A 13749-nucleotide genomic window follows, 5' to 3' on the forward strand; every position below is an offset into this window, starting at 1 on the left:
TTATCCACTAAGCCACACCGGATACCCACCCCGGCGTCGGACAGAATCGTCTCAGATTAAGTTCCAACTCTTGGGTTCCATCTAGTGGCCGCCCTCTGCACTACGTCATAGATGTCTATGAACGTAGGATTGAAGTCCACACATGTGCTGAGGTGCACTCGTTACGAATGACTAGTTGGCCGGGATCCGACGGAATAAGCGCCGTCTTAAATCACATAACAGAATCTCCAATTTTATTGAAGTGGCCATTATATGACTTTTTGTAATAATTGTAACTACTTCTCTTTCTCACCATTATAGGTCGTTGCAGGTGGAAAATTTGTCCCATGTCTTTCTTTTTTTTTTATTTTGTTCTGTCGAGTAGGTTTAGTTGGAAAATTCCATTATCGGTTTTGAAAAATTCTCTTTCCAGAAACCGGGATTGAATTTGGCTAGACTTTGGGAGAAATGCAAATTATGGTCTCGTCTCTGAGCACAATTTTTAAAGCATCCACTGTGAGAAATGGGGCAACGCATTGCATGAATTTCATACTGTTCCAGAGTAATTAACAAATTATGTTTTTTTAATACGTTACTTTAATGTCATCTCCACAACATGTACAACATTGTCACAGTAAAACAAGTATTACTCTATTAACATTTTTAAATTATGTTAACATTCGTATCTTCAATCAAATCATTAATCATTTCATAAATATATTATTACATATTCCTTTTTACTAAAATATATCTTTAAATATTAGTGTTTCAATTAAATATCGCGATAAAAGATAAGCTTGAATAAGTAGATATCTTTATTGCCTACGCAGTCCTATAAGAATTATAGAAATTCATAGGCTAGGCATCTGCCTATTCCGACTTCACGGTTGTTCTCGCCAACGCTTTTCGAGTCTTCCAACGTCTCTCACTACCAATGATTTGTATTCAAAAACTAATTTGGGATGTCTTGTATCTGACGTTCTATTTATATGTGATAACAATTTGTTACGGTAACCTTTTATTTCATCTTCATATGACAAAGATGTTTAATTCTTTCCTTATTTCTTGATTTCTTAGTTGGTCTATCTTGTCCATCCTATTGTGCTTCTCAGAAATCTCATTTCCGCACTCTGTACTTTACTTTCAGATTACTGTGTAAATTAATAGTCATGTTTCGAAACCGTGGGGCAATGGGTAGAGCCATTGTTTTATAAAACTTTAACCTGGTTTCTTTTTTTGTTTTATTTTTAATTGTTCAATAAATGGTACCACATATATTTTGAAATGTTGATTTTTTTGGTTATGTCTTTTCCCTCTTCATTAATTACATTTAGTTCATAACCTAAATAGTTGAAAGTTTTTGCTTGTTCAAAGGTTTGTCATCAAGCGTGATTTTTGATCTCACAAGCGATTTTCCCCAGAAGGCCATTATTTTCGTCTTCTGTGCTGATATTTTAAAATCATGTAATTTACACACGTTATTTAAATGGTACCGGGAGAGTTTCAGATCCTCTTCAGTTTTTTGCAATATTGCCACATTTTCAGCGTATAATATAACGTTCATACTTGTTTCCCGAATCAGTTTTATACCAAAATTAACAATCCTTTTCCAATTTTAGATGACGCCATTAATATAGGTCTATTAATGTTAAAAGAGTGAGTGAGATAGTACACCCTTGTCCAACTTCTCTGTTGATTAAAATTTCTTCAATTATTATTGAATTTCCTGTATTTATTCATATTTTTAGTTGCAATAGAGACCTTTTTATTACACTAATTAAATGCTGTGCATAGTCTTGTTCTCTCATAATAGTCCATAATTTATTCCTATTCACACGGCATTTCAATTCAATTAATTATACCTTATTTTTATTATCGACACCTTTTCTCCCCTCCATCAACAAGGACGATAGAGAGGCTACTTACATACATATAGGCCTACATATTACACAGTCACAAAAACACTTAAGGCTGGACTTTGTATTGATTGTGCTTCGTTAATAACAAGGAGCTATGAAATAATCTATAACGATTAAGTCTGAGGTCTGAAAATAATGCATACTTGATACATACTGTACATGTCACGCTAATTCTCAAGCACAATGAATGTGACACAATAAAAGCTTACTCAGATGGTAATCTGGAGTTGTTATCGTTCTGGACTGTCCAAATAGTAAAAGGGCGTCTTTGAATGAGATATATTGCGATTGTTGCTTTTGTAATAAATTATTCTTTCCAAATGTTTTTACCTTTTTCGTTGTGACACACCCAACTCCATTCTTAGGACAAAGTCCCATGATGCTATATCAACATATTTTTGGGATCTCATGCCCATAATAACTCCTTCATCTCCTTCATCATTCAATACTATTATTATTATTATTATTATTATTATTATTATTATTATTGTTGTTGTTGTTTAGTCAACTGTCCGAATACAGGTCTGAACCGCACAAATAATACCAAGAAAGCACCACTTATGAGGCAAATAGGCCAGGAGATATTGGAGTAGGGTGGCCAGTTCCTGTCCCCTTCCATTGCATATATTGCCGACTAGCAACATATTACATTAGTCAGACTTCAGTATTATTATTATTATTATTATTATTATTATTATTATTATTATCATCATCATCATCATCATCCTCCTCGTCATCATCATCACATCACGGATTAGACCAGTGATCGTCAGCTCTCGCTGAAATGGGTAGAGTGCATGCAGGGTAAGGAACTCTGCTCCGTCGTGCACAAGGGATAAAGAGACAGCATACCCGCCAGCATCGACGATTGCACGCTAGGGCTGTGTCTTGTCCGCGGGTAAGAGACGCTAGCCCGAGCGTGCAGTGTTTTGATAACCGCTGGATTAGATCATTACAGCTATTACGTCATATCAGGAAATGTTACAATTATTGCTTCTTAAAACTGATAACTCCATCTCCATATCTGTCGTCCAACACTTCGCTTTCTTTTAGGTTTACACTCGTATTTATAAGGTTCGTTCCAACAAGCGGTTCATGGATCAATTCATGTACGGTTTCTGTACCATCTTATGCGCATGCGCTAGTTGAGCATCTGCTATGGGATTGAAACTGGACTGGACGCTGTTGGAACGCTTTCGCGGATCGTTATGTACTAAATCCAGAGATGCTATAACTGTGATCATCTTCGCTAAGAACGGGATGCTTAATTATTATCGTTTCGCAGCTAATTCTAATTGCAGAAATTAGAATTTCGATCATTTTCTATAAAAAGATGACAAAAAATATGGAAGGCAAGAATTCCGATAATTGACTTCAATAGTTCTTTTTTTAATTATTAATGTATGTACGTTATTTATTATATTTTTAATCAAAGCTGCATGTTGAAATTGTAATTAACTGTTTCAATAACCAAATAATTTCCATTCCCTTTCTTTTTGGCGAAAATTTAAATTAAATCTCTAGTTTTATTATTCGTCTGTACTGTCACTTTTCATCTTTAACCTCAATGATGTGAACAGTCGATCATGTCTTTCTTCAGTATCCAGGAGACGTTGGTGAGCTTATGCGCATGCGCGTCTTGCGTACTCTTCCGTACATGCCTCAATCCACGGACTATTTTTGACCGTTCCGAACCCGTGTCAAAAGCTTGTTGGAACGACTGCAGTACATGTTTCCGGTTCAGGACTGGTTCGGATTGTGTTGGAACGCTTTTTTTGTACTGCGCATGCTCACGACGGTTACGGACGGTTCCTGACTGTTGTTGGAACGAACCTATAGAGAATTTGTAGTAGGCCTAAATGTGTTTTTTCCGATACAACAGAGCGTGTTAATAATGCAAGAGGTTACAAAATGGAGAATCAAAAATTAAAAATCACCTGTTATGTAGACGGTGCATTATTATTGGCAAAGAATGCAAGGATTGTACAGAGTTCGACACAAAAAATGAACGATCTCCTGCAGCGTGAATTTGCCTGAGTACACTTCGGGCAGCGCCTGGTTCATACGAGAAGGGAAAGGATGTTTATTTTGCACCTAATTTACTCCTTGAATATATCTTCGTTATAGATTATTCATAATGCTTGATCGATAAAAAGACACAGAAAGCAAGAAATAAACAAAACAAAGGAAAAACAGAGCGGAGTCGTGTATAAGAAATTTCATCACGTGTAAAGCTAAGCTCTGACGGAAACAACCGAAGTCTTCCGAAGTGACAATATGTCTCAACGATACACTTTAGAGAAAGGAAAACTGAGATTAGAATCTAAAAACTATAGTATGACATCAGACAGGAAAATGACCAGGTTCAGTAAAAAGGAAAAGATTATTGGAAACACCAGAAATTAAGGAAAATTTCTGATGTGTTGTTTTTTTAAATGGAGCTTGAATTGCGGTGGTAGCTTCTTGCCGAAAGTTTTAGGAGACGCCGGTGTTTTAACTTAGAAATTTACAATAATGTAATTACAATATGTATTTTGATGGTCAAATTATCTTTGCAATACATCTGTATCCCATGAAAAACTGGTAATTTCACTTACAGTATAGATAAGAGCAGTTAGTGCAGCAAGCCTAACAACCATTCTTCCCGCAAGAAGCTAGATTAATGCATTCAACATAAAAATACACGGTATTATAACATTAGCTCTATATTTTAAACTCACCCAAATATAACGTTGCTTCACCACATCAGTATGTGTTTTTTACACAACATAAACAGACGTACATCACAAAATATAATATGTAAATATTTACAATTACTTAATTGTTTTACAAAATAAAGATTTTATTTATATAGAAACTTCATTCGACTACATTTTAATTGCAGGAAGCTGCACTAATTTAAGTGATTCTACTGAGCTATCCATTTGTCATCAAAAAGCTACCACTAAAATCTATTATAAGTTAATGCACAGAAATAATTAAAATCACAATTTTAACAATCACTATAAACACAATTATAATTATGATGCTTATGAACACAAATCACATAAAACTGTGTTGAAGAACACCTGTGCTTCTCACTACAAAACATTCAGATTAATGCTACCTCACAATAGGCGCGGACACACACGATCGCCGCAGAGCTATTTAACAACTGTACAAGTTTCTCCACCCTCATCCTTTCTCATCTGAAGGATCCTAAGTTCTTTACTACTACATCCGCGTCCAGGTGCATCCGTGCTAAAACATTGATTCTCTAATGTCTAAACTGAAAACATATTGCACTCTTATTTTCTATAAAATGATCTGAAAATTAATGAGATTGAAATTAATTTTAATGCCTTAAACTTTCCAGGGGGCGTGTACCTTCGTGTCCTTATGACGAACCGCCCCTGATTACATGATATTAACACTTTTTAATCTAGTATGAAATGAACTTAGCTTGGTATTCTGTACTTTTGAACAGTACAATCAGGAAAACTGCTGCGAGGTATAACTCTGAGTTCATATCTCTAAGTTACAAAAACAGAAGGTTCCATACAGCGGGGATTGCATGTGCTTTAATAGGCTATGTTTTATAATGATGATGAGAGATTTTTGGAGCTTTTGCATTATTATAGTCGCAGAAACATCCTCATCTCTATCATGCGAAAAGCCAACGAAGGAGGCTTCTGTGTATTGAATCCGTTAGACTACCGAGTACTCTTGCTAATGAACCCACTAGATACAATGTGGGAATGAGCTCAGCGGCCCTGGCCAGAGAGGAACATCACAGTGGAAGCTGGGGGTGGGAATGTAGTGGAATTGATAAGAGGTGGTCTGACCATTCAGCTACCGCAAGAGTTAACACAGGTATAGTGATTCGTTAATGTTTTTATGAAGCTTGTACTGTAGACGTTATCAGTTCTGAAGCTGGCGAATAGGGGCGTGGTTTCAAGTAGTTTTGGGGTGAGTAACAGTTGATGCTTTCCTCTTGGATTCTTCACAGAGCCGGTGAGGTGAGTCCCGTATAATAGGTTCCCCTTTTTTTTTCCTTCTCTAGTAAAGGAGCGTATACATAGCTCCGAAAGGTTGAATATTTCTGAATCTTCTATTGGTGCAAAACCCAAAAATTTCGTAGACTGTAAACACTGTGAAAGAGTCAAGATACTAATATTATCTAGTGATTTATATGAGCTCTGTTTTGTACACAGATAAATGGTGCTGTGGGGCTGGTGCATGCAACCTTCGACTTAGAGTCCTTTAGAGCAGTCCATTAAAATATATTAATAGTGGTGAAATTACTAGAATGGAAAATGGTATACAAGACATCTCACCATCACCAGGTAAATCAAGCCACTATTTATATTTGAAACCTATAGTTTAGTGCAAATCCAATAGTTATTGTAGACTAGACAAAGATTATAATCATTGGGGCATTGTAAATATTAGGATCAATTTTTTTCAAATGTATGATTTGAGTAGCAATTATTTTATGTTAGATTTTAATTCTAACATGAAAACAAGTTACATACGACAATGGAAGTGTTAAAGTAGGATTTCCTTATAAAATTTCATATCGAGGCTATAAGAGTCGGTACGTTTTGCCGGTGTCAACTCCGATTCTCATTCTGACTTCAAAACTGTTTTCGATTCAGACATGACTATGACTCCGAATCCAAAACTCTAACAAACACATTGGGCACGTAACGAGGTTAATTACAGTAAAATATAACAGATTTGATTATGTTTTTAAATCAACAAATTTTGTCTATAAATTGTTTTTATTATTTTCTTTCTTTTCTCACAATAATAGGCCTAATCATTTTATTATTTCCCTCTCACTTATAAATAACCAATAAAATGCCCTTACATTTACGTAAGGAAATCCTATAAGTTTTTGAAAATATCTTAAAAGTTTTATACCATACCTCTTTGGTAAACATGTCAGACCATCTGAGCCGTGGTCTTCCCTGTCCTCCCTTTCCGACGTAGGGGTCCCACATCATGACTGCATGGGTCCATCTTGTCTGGTGTAGTCTCGTCACATGTCCCCCCAGGTCCACTTCGTTGCCGTGGCTCGTTCTGCTGCGTCAGTAGTGTTCGTCAGTCTCTGTAGTGTTTCGTTTGTCATTCTATCTCGTAGTGTGATGCCCAGTATTTTTCTTTGCATCTTCCTCTGGCTCAGGGAACATATAGGACACAAACTTAGACTTGTCCAAGCTAGAATGATGGAGCTTTATCCAGTTCTAAACAAAAGTAGAAATTTAGACATTCGTATAGCCCTAACCTTGTATAAAACTTTAATCAGACCAGTAATAATGTATGCTTGTCCTGCTTGGGGACACGCACCAATTACAGTTCTCAAAAAGATACAGGTTTTTCAAAACAAAATACTAAGATTCATCACTGGACTTCCCTAAGTTTCTCCTGTTAGGTTAATTCACAATGAACTATTAATATGAACGATAGAAGAATATATTTCAAATCAAGCATTCTGTAAATACAAAAATCTTACAACAGTTATAATCCATTAATTTCTAGTTTGGGTAAATATAACCCAGCTTTGGATAAACATAGAAGACCCAAAAACGTACTTCACGTATTAGCTTGAAACGACAACGTACCCGACTTAAATCAAGTTGAGAAGTAAACTATAAAACAACTAGGCATACATGGACTTAAAGTAAATAATCGGTGATGCAATTAACGAATAAATGTATTAATAGAGTTATTTCGTTTTTCAGGGTTGTTACTCCCACCATAAGGTTCTTAAGATATGCTACGGTGCACACAAGCATTTTATTTCACGAGATAACGAATGGCCTATGTATAATGTAATTAAATCTAAGTACATATAAAAAATTGTATTTTTTTTTTTGTAAAAACATATCTACATAATTCAGTTCTACCAAATCACACGAAAAAATTTATTCAACATGACTGAAATTCTAAATAGGACGATATTTTTCCAGTAATTTTATTCGTTTCTCAAATAATGAAATGTTTAAGGAGTAGAATTATTATTAGGAGTAGGATCATCATCCCAGATTATTATGTGTTGATTTTAGTTGCCATTACTAATCTAGTTAGCTGCCGTAAGGTTATTCTTTTTCCTCAACTACCAAACGTGAAAATATTTTAATAGATTTAAAAATCATAACTGTAATTATGCATTAATTATTTTGTCGTCTTGTGTTGTTATATTAACCTCAAATTTAGATCGCGTAAGCAAAGAGACTCAAATAACTGCAGTACATAAACTGTAGGTGTACACGTCTGTGTGTAACTATTCATTATGGAAGACGTAACGTAACATTCAATATTTTTACAAGAGTGCGACGAATTAATGCATTTCCAGGAATTGTATATAAATGATATGTATTGTATATGTGGTTAAAATTAGAATAGTTTGGAAACATAGCCTTGGTTTGTCAGAGCCATGATTAAACAAAATTTGGAATTATGTTTGTGCCGTCACAACATAAATCGTAATTTTTAATTATATTCTAAATAATCAAACTAGGGTTTATGAATTAATTAACATATTCCTATTTTCATTTTCTATTGAAATATCAGTGTTGAATATAATTACTTAGCGCTGTGATATTATTTCAACAAAATAAATCATAATGTTTCGTCATATTTGCAATATAGGTCTACAATAGTTTATTCAAAATACGTACCATTAATTAACAGTTAGTTCATGTGTGTGTGCTCTTTATGAAAGGGCTTGCTTATATTTCTGTAATTTGAAATGTTAATTTCAATCTCTATGCATGCGATTCCTTTGTCTATAATATACCACTTTGCGTGAAGTTAATTCGGTGTTTTATTAAATGTGCACTTGTATAGAACTGTGCAGAACAATTTGCTTAATATACGAGAACAAATTATACATTTCGAATGTCAGTAAACTCTTATAAATACTATACATGTACAGAATATAATATACGGTATTTATTATGTAAGTTCAATTCATAATTATATAGACTAAATATGCACTATAATATGAGAGAGATGGGTAGGGAATCTAAAAACATACAAAACATATCCTATAAACATACGGTAAATTTGAATAATTTCAAGGGAAAAATTGTTCCGGGGCCGGGTATCGATCCCGGGACCTCTGGTTGAACGTACCAGCGCTCTACCACTGAGCTACCCGAGAACTCCACCCGACACTGTCTCAACTTTTCCCTTTATATCCACACAACTCGCGTGGGCTGACGAAACGCCAGAGACCCACAACGAGTGCACACAATCTCTGTGTGACTTGGAATTGTGGTTTTCTGTTAACGTACACAGTAACGTATATATTATGCAAATCTAGTTCCCGGGTAGCTCAGTGGTAGAGCGCCGGTACGTTCAACTAGAGGTCCCGGGATCGATACCCGGTCCCGGAACAATTTTTCCCTTGAAATTATTCAAATCTGCTTTACAGGGAGCTTCACCTGAAAGACTAGATTTGCATACGGTAAATTTATTTCTGTTTTCGAGTTGCTGTTCCTTTTTTCCTTCTCCATGTCATCGATATTAATTGATCGTGCCTGTAACAGATATTTGCAAACAAACGTCATATTAAAAGGCAGTGTGACCACAGTATATTATATACAGTCACGAAACTTGAGTTGTGAGGGTGCTAGAAACAATAGACTGTGCCGGTACTATTTCGCATTGTCTGTAATGAGGCGATATTAGCGATCCTAGTGGTGCATATTTATTACGTATTGAGCTTCGTGACTGTATATACTAGACTATGGTGTGACTTCATTGTGTTGCTGAAAGAAGTAAGGGTACGAAGTGTCCCCTGTGGTGGCTGAATAGTCAGCCTGTCTCGCAAGCAGGTCGATTTCCTGTTAGACTGGAATTTTTCACTGAAAAATCCATAGTGACACATGTGGCGGACAAATTGTAGTTGGGGGTTTTCTCAGGATTCTCCCGTTTCCCTATATTAAGGTTCACTCCCAGTTAGCGCAATCGAATGGAACAGAATTTCTTTTCACATTGTATTTAAGTGGAAGAAAGAAGAAAGCGGCGCGTCGAATTGAACAGAACCGAATCGAATGGAATATAATTCACGAGGTAGAATATTTATTCCACTGCTGCAACAGAATTTCTCATTTCAAGTACGATCTATGTACTTGCAAGCCCCCGTGATAAAACAAATGAACCGTATTCATTTTGGTAGAGTAATTCGTTTATTGGAAATTATTGCTGAAATAGTAGGCCTACGTAGGTTATGCAGAAATTGCAATTTAATAAGATGAACGAAGGAAAATTAATAAAATGATGTTCAGAATTATCCGCTATTGTATGACAAAACACAAAAGTACTGCTGTAATAATTATGATTTCCGTGGTAATGCTTAAAGCGAAATAAGTAAATTAAAATCCAAAGAAGCTCTATAGAACGAAATGTTGTTTCATCTCTCAGAATATAGGCTACTATGTGTCATTATATTTGTAATTATGTCGAACATGGAGTAAGGCCACTAAGGGAAAGTAACAAAGGATGATCCGGTGCTCGTGATTGAGCCTCGGCGTAGCTCAGTAGTTGGAGCGCCCAGTGTGTAGAATTGGGGGTCCCGGGTTCGATCCCCGGCGTCGGAGCGATTTTTTTTTTCATTAATAACCAATGGTAACCATAACAGATAATTCTGTAGGACCAAAAATTAATCTTTACGTAGATTATTCGCAAACAGTGTATATAAAGGGTGTTTCAAAAATACGGGGCATAATTTCAGGTATGTATTTCCCACATGTAGACAATCAAAATAGTTCATTACAACATGTGTCCGGAAATGCTTCATTTCCGAGTTATGGCCTTCACAACATTGAAATTCACCGGAACGTCTTTCTTTCCGCAGATCGTTGTCATTACAGAAGATGTTCAAAATGTCCACCTCCTGCTTGAATACAGACCTCACATCGATGTCTCATTGACCTGCGAACACGATCCCAAACTCCAGGAGTATTGCGTATGTCCTCAGAACATGCCACAATTCGATTCCGAAGGGATTCCAAATCAGGCACCGGAGACAAATAAACCAATGATTCTAAATGGCCCCACAAGTAGAAATCGAGAGGGTTCAGATCAGGTGAGCATGGAGGCCAAGCATTGGGCCACCTCTACCTATCCATCGATCAGGAAACCTTCGATCCAAGTACCGGCGAGCCGTACGACTGAAGTGTGCAGGAGCGCCATCATGCAAGAAGTGAATGTGTTGACCATTGATCAGTGGAGTGTCTTCTAAAACATGAGGTATGGTGTTTTCCAGGAAGTTTGTGTACGCCTGCCCCGTAAGTCTGTTTACAAGTACATGGGGTCCAACTAATCGATCACCAATGATACCGGCCCACATGTTGAGGGAGAACCTCACCTGGTGATGAGATGGAACAGTTGCACGTGGGTTTTCATACGCCCATACATGCTGATTGTGGAAATTTCTTATGCCATCTCGTGTGAACTGTGCTTCATCTGTAAATAATAGTAAGGCAGGAAAGTTCGGATTTACACCACACTGCTGCAAGAACCACTGACAGAACCTAACTCGTGCAGGATAATCTGCTGGTGACAGGGCCTGTACACTTTGCAAATGATAAGGATACAATTGATACTCTTTCAACAGTCTCCAGACAGTCGTATGAGGAACATTGACTTGCAACGCTACCCTTCGTGTGCTGATAGAAGGAGTCATGTTCACAACCTCCAGAATCTCCTCCTGTACCTCTGGAGTTGTAGATCTTGGTCATCCCCTTCCCAAACCAGGCGAGTTAAATTTTCCATACTCGCACAGACGGTAATGGAGACGTACAAATGTCTTCCGATCTGGACATTGTCGCTGTGGGTAACTCTCCTGGTACAAACGACGAGTCAGCGCAGCGTTGCCGTCCGCCTTACCGTATGTACATGAAGTGTATCTCTGCCAGCTCTTGATTTGAATACATGTCGCACAGTCTAACGCCTACACAACACTGAATGTAACCTTCGCCTCGGAATGAACTGTCAGAGTGCCCTCTTAATATCTCCTTTGACGGCAACGACCTGCGGAAAGAAAAACGTTCCGGTGAATTTCAATGTTGTGAAGGCCATAATTCGGAAATAAAGCATTTCCGGACACATGTTGTAATGAATTATTTTGATTGTCTACATGTGGGAAATACATATCTGAAATTATGCCCCGTAATTTTTAAACATCCTGTATACTGTGGAGTCCCGACCACCAAAGTCACTCAAATGAGTACACTCCTTATGTAATGAGCCACACTTAGAAACGCAATACCCAAACGGGTAGAATACCGCTGGTTCAGGTTAACTACGGCCAGAGGATTATTTTGGCTGTTGGCAGAGCCGTAACGCCACATCTACCGTGGTGGTTGTTGGACAGGCCTGCTGATTAGAGTTCCTCATCACTCAGTGCTTAGACGAAAGACGGACAGCGAGTTGATGTAAACAAACTGCGTTGCACATTGGTATTTTCTGGAACCACAATTCAGGTAACTTATTTATACATTATTCGTGTTCTAAAGTACACAAAAAATTGCATTTAAAATGAATCTTACTAGGAGAAAGTAAATCAATCGATTATCTATTTATAAAGTAGCACCTTTACTAACGTACACAATTAATACAGTAACAGGACAATAATTGTAGGCTATTAGTTTTATTTAAATGATATGCGTTGAATGTGCTTCCCTTCATGATGCAGATATAAAAAATGCCACCTGAAAAGAGCTGTAAGACACATCTCTTTACTGCGGAATTTGGAAGGGAGTATTTCAAAATAAATGGGCACACGATGATTCTGGCATACGAGGAGATAAACGTCGATTCATAAGGCATCATTGTAACAGCAAAAAACATACATACAATCTTAAACTTCTTTCAGAACAATCAAAAGACGAGTTACCATTAGTTTCTGCACCAGCTTCAAATAAACAATCACAAGTTTTTCTTGATCTCTACGAAATGATGATAGCTGTTAATATCCCCTTTCAATAAAGTAAACAATCCCTACTTCAAAGCTTTCATGGAGAAATATACTTCTAGAAAACTCCCGTCTGACACTACTTTAAGAAATGGTATATTTAAAATATGCTATGTAATACATTGCACAAAATAGGACAAGTCATGGCAGACAACAAAATATGGCTATCTATAGATGAATATCCCGACTCTGCTCCCAGAAGTGTGGCAAATGTCATTGTAGACGTCCTATTACCTGACAGACCTGGGGACAATCTTCTTTTAACTTCTGAAATATTAGAAAACTCAACCATGATGCTACTGTAAAACTTCTTAATCATTCCACGTATATGCTACATATAAAACTACAAAAAGTGTATAACTTAGTTACTGTTAGGGGTAACAGGACTTTGTAACCACTCTGTATATTTATAGCACATATATATTCGAGAGATAAATGACTGACCGTTGTATTTTATAATACGTCTAGATACCCTTCGCTAATCAGCTGATAACCACTGCAGCATATTCGCTAATTGTACCCGTCATTAGGTATATACTTTGTTTCCTGCTATGTCCGTCATAGGCTTCTCCGTCTTGTCCAGCAGAGAAATTTGCAGTGTGTATCGAGCCATTGGGGCGTAAAGCAGGGAACTAGAAAATATGAGAAACGTCTAGTGGATAATTTTGTCTGAGGGGCTGTCAAAAGGGATGACATTCATTTGAGTCGTTGAGAGCAGAAGTGGTATAAGTCAAAAATGGGTATGAGAGTTAAAGTAAACATTCTGTAAAATACAGCGCGAAGTAGCAATTAATATTGAATTTATTTAGTCAGTGGATAGCACGAAGGACATATTAATTACTACTTTTCACTGTATTTTACAGAATGTTTACTTTAAGCCTC

The sequence above is a fragment of the Periplaneta americana genome, chromosome 9 (assembly GCF_040183065.1).
Source record: "Periplaneta americana isolate PAMFEO1 chromosome 9, P.americana_PAMFEO1_priV1, whole genome shotgun sequence".
NCBI lineage: Eukaryota > Metazoa > Arthropoda > Insecta > Blattodea > Blattidae > Periplaneta > Periplaneta americana.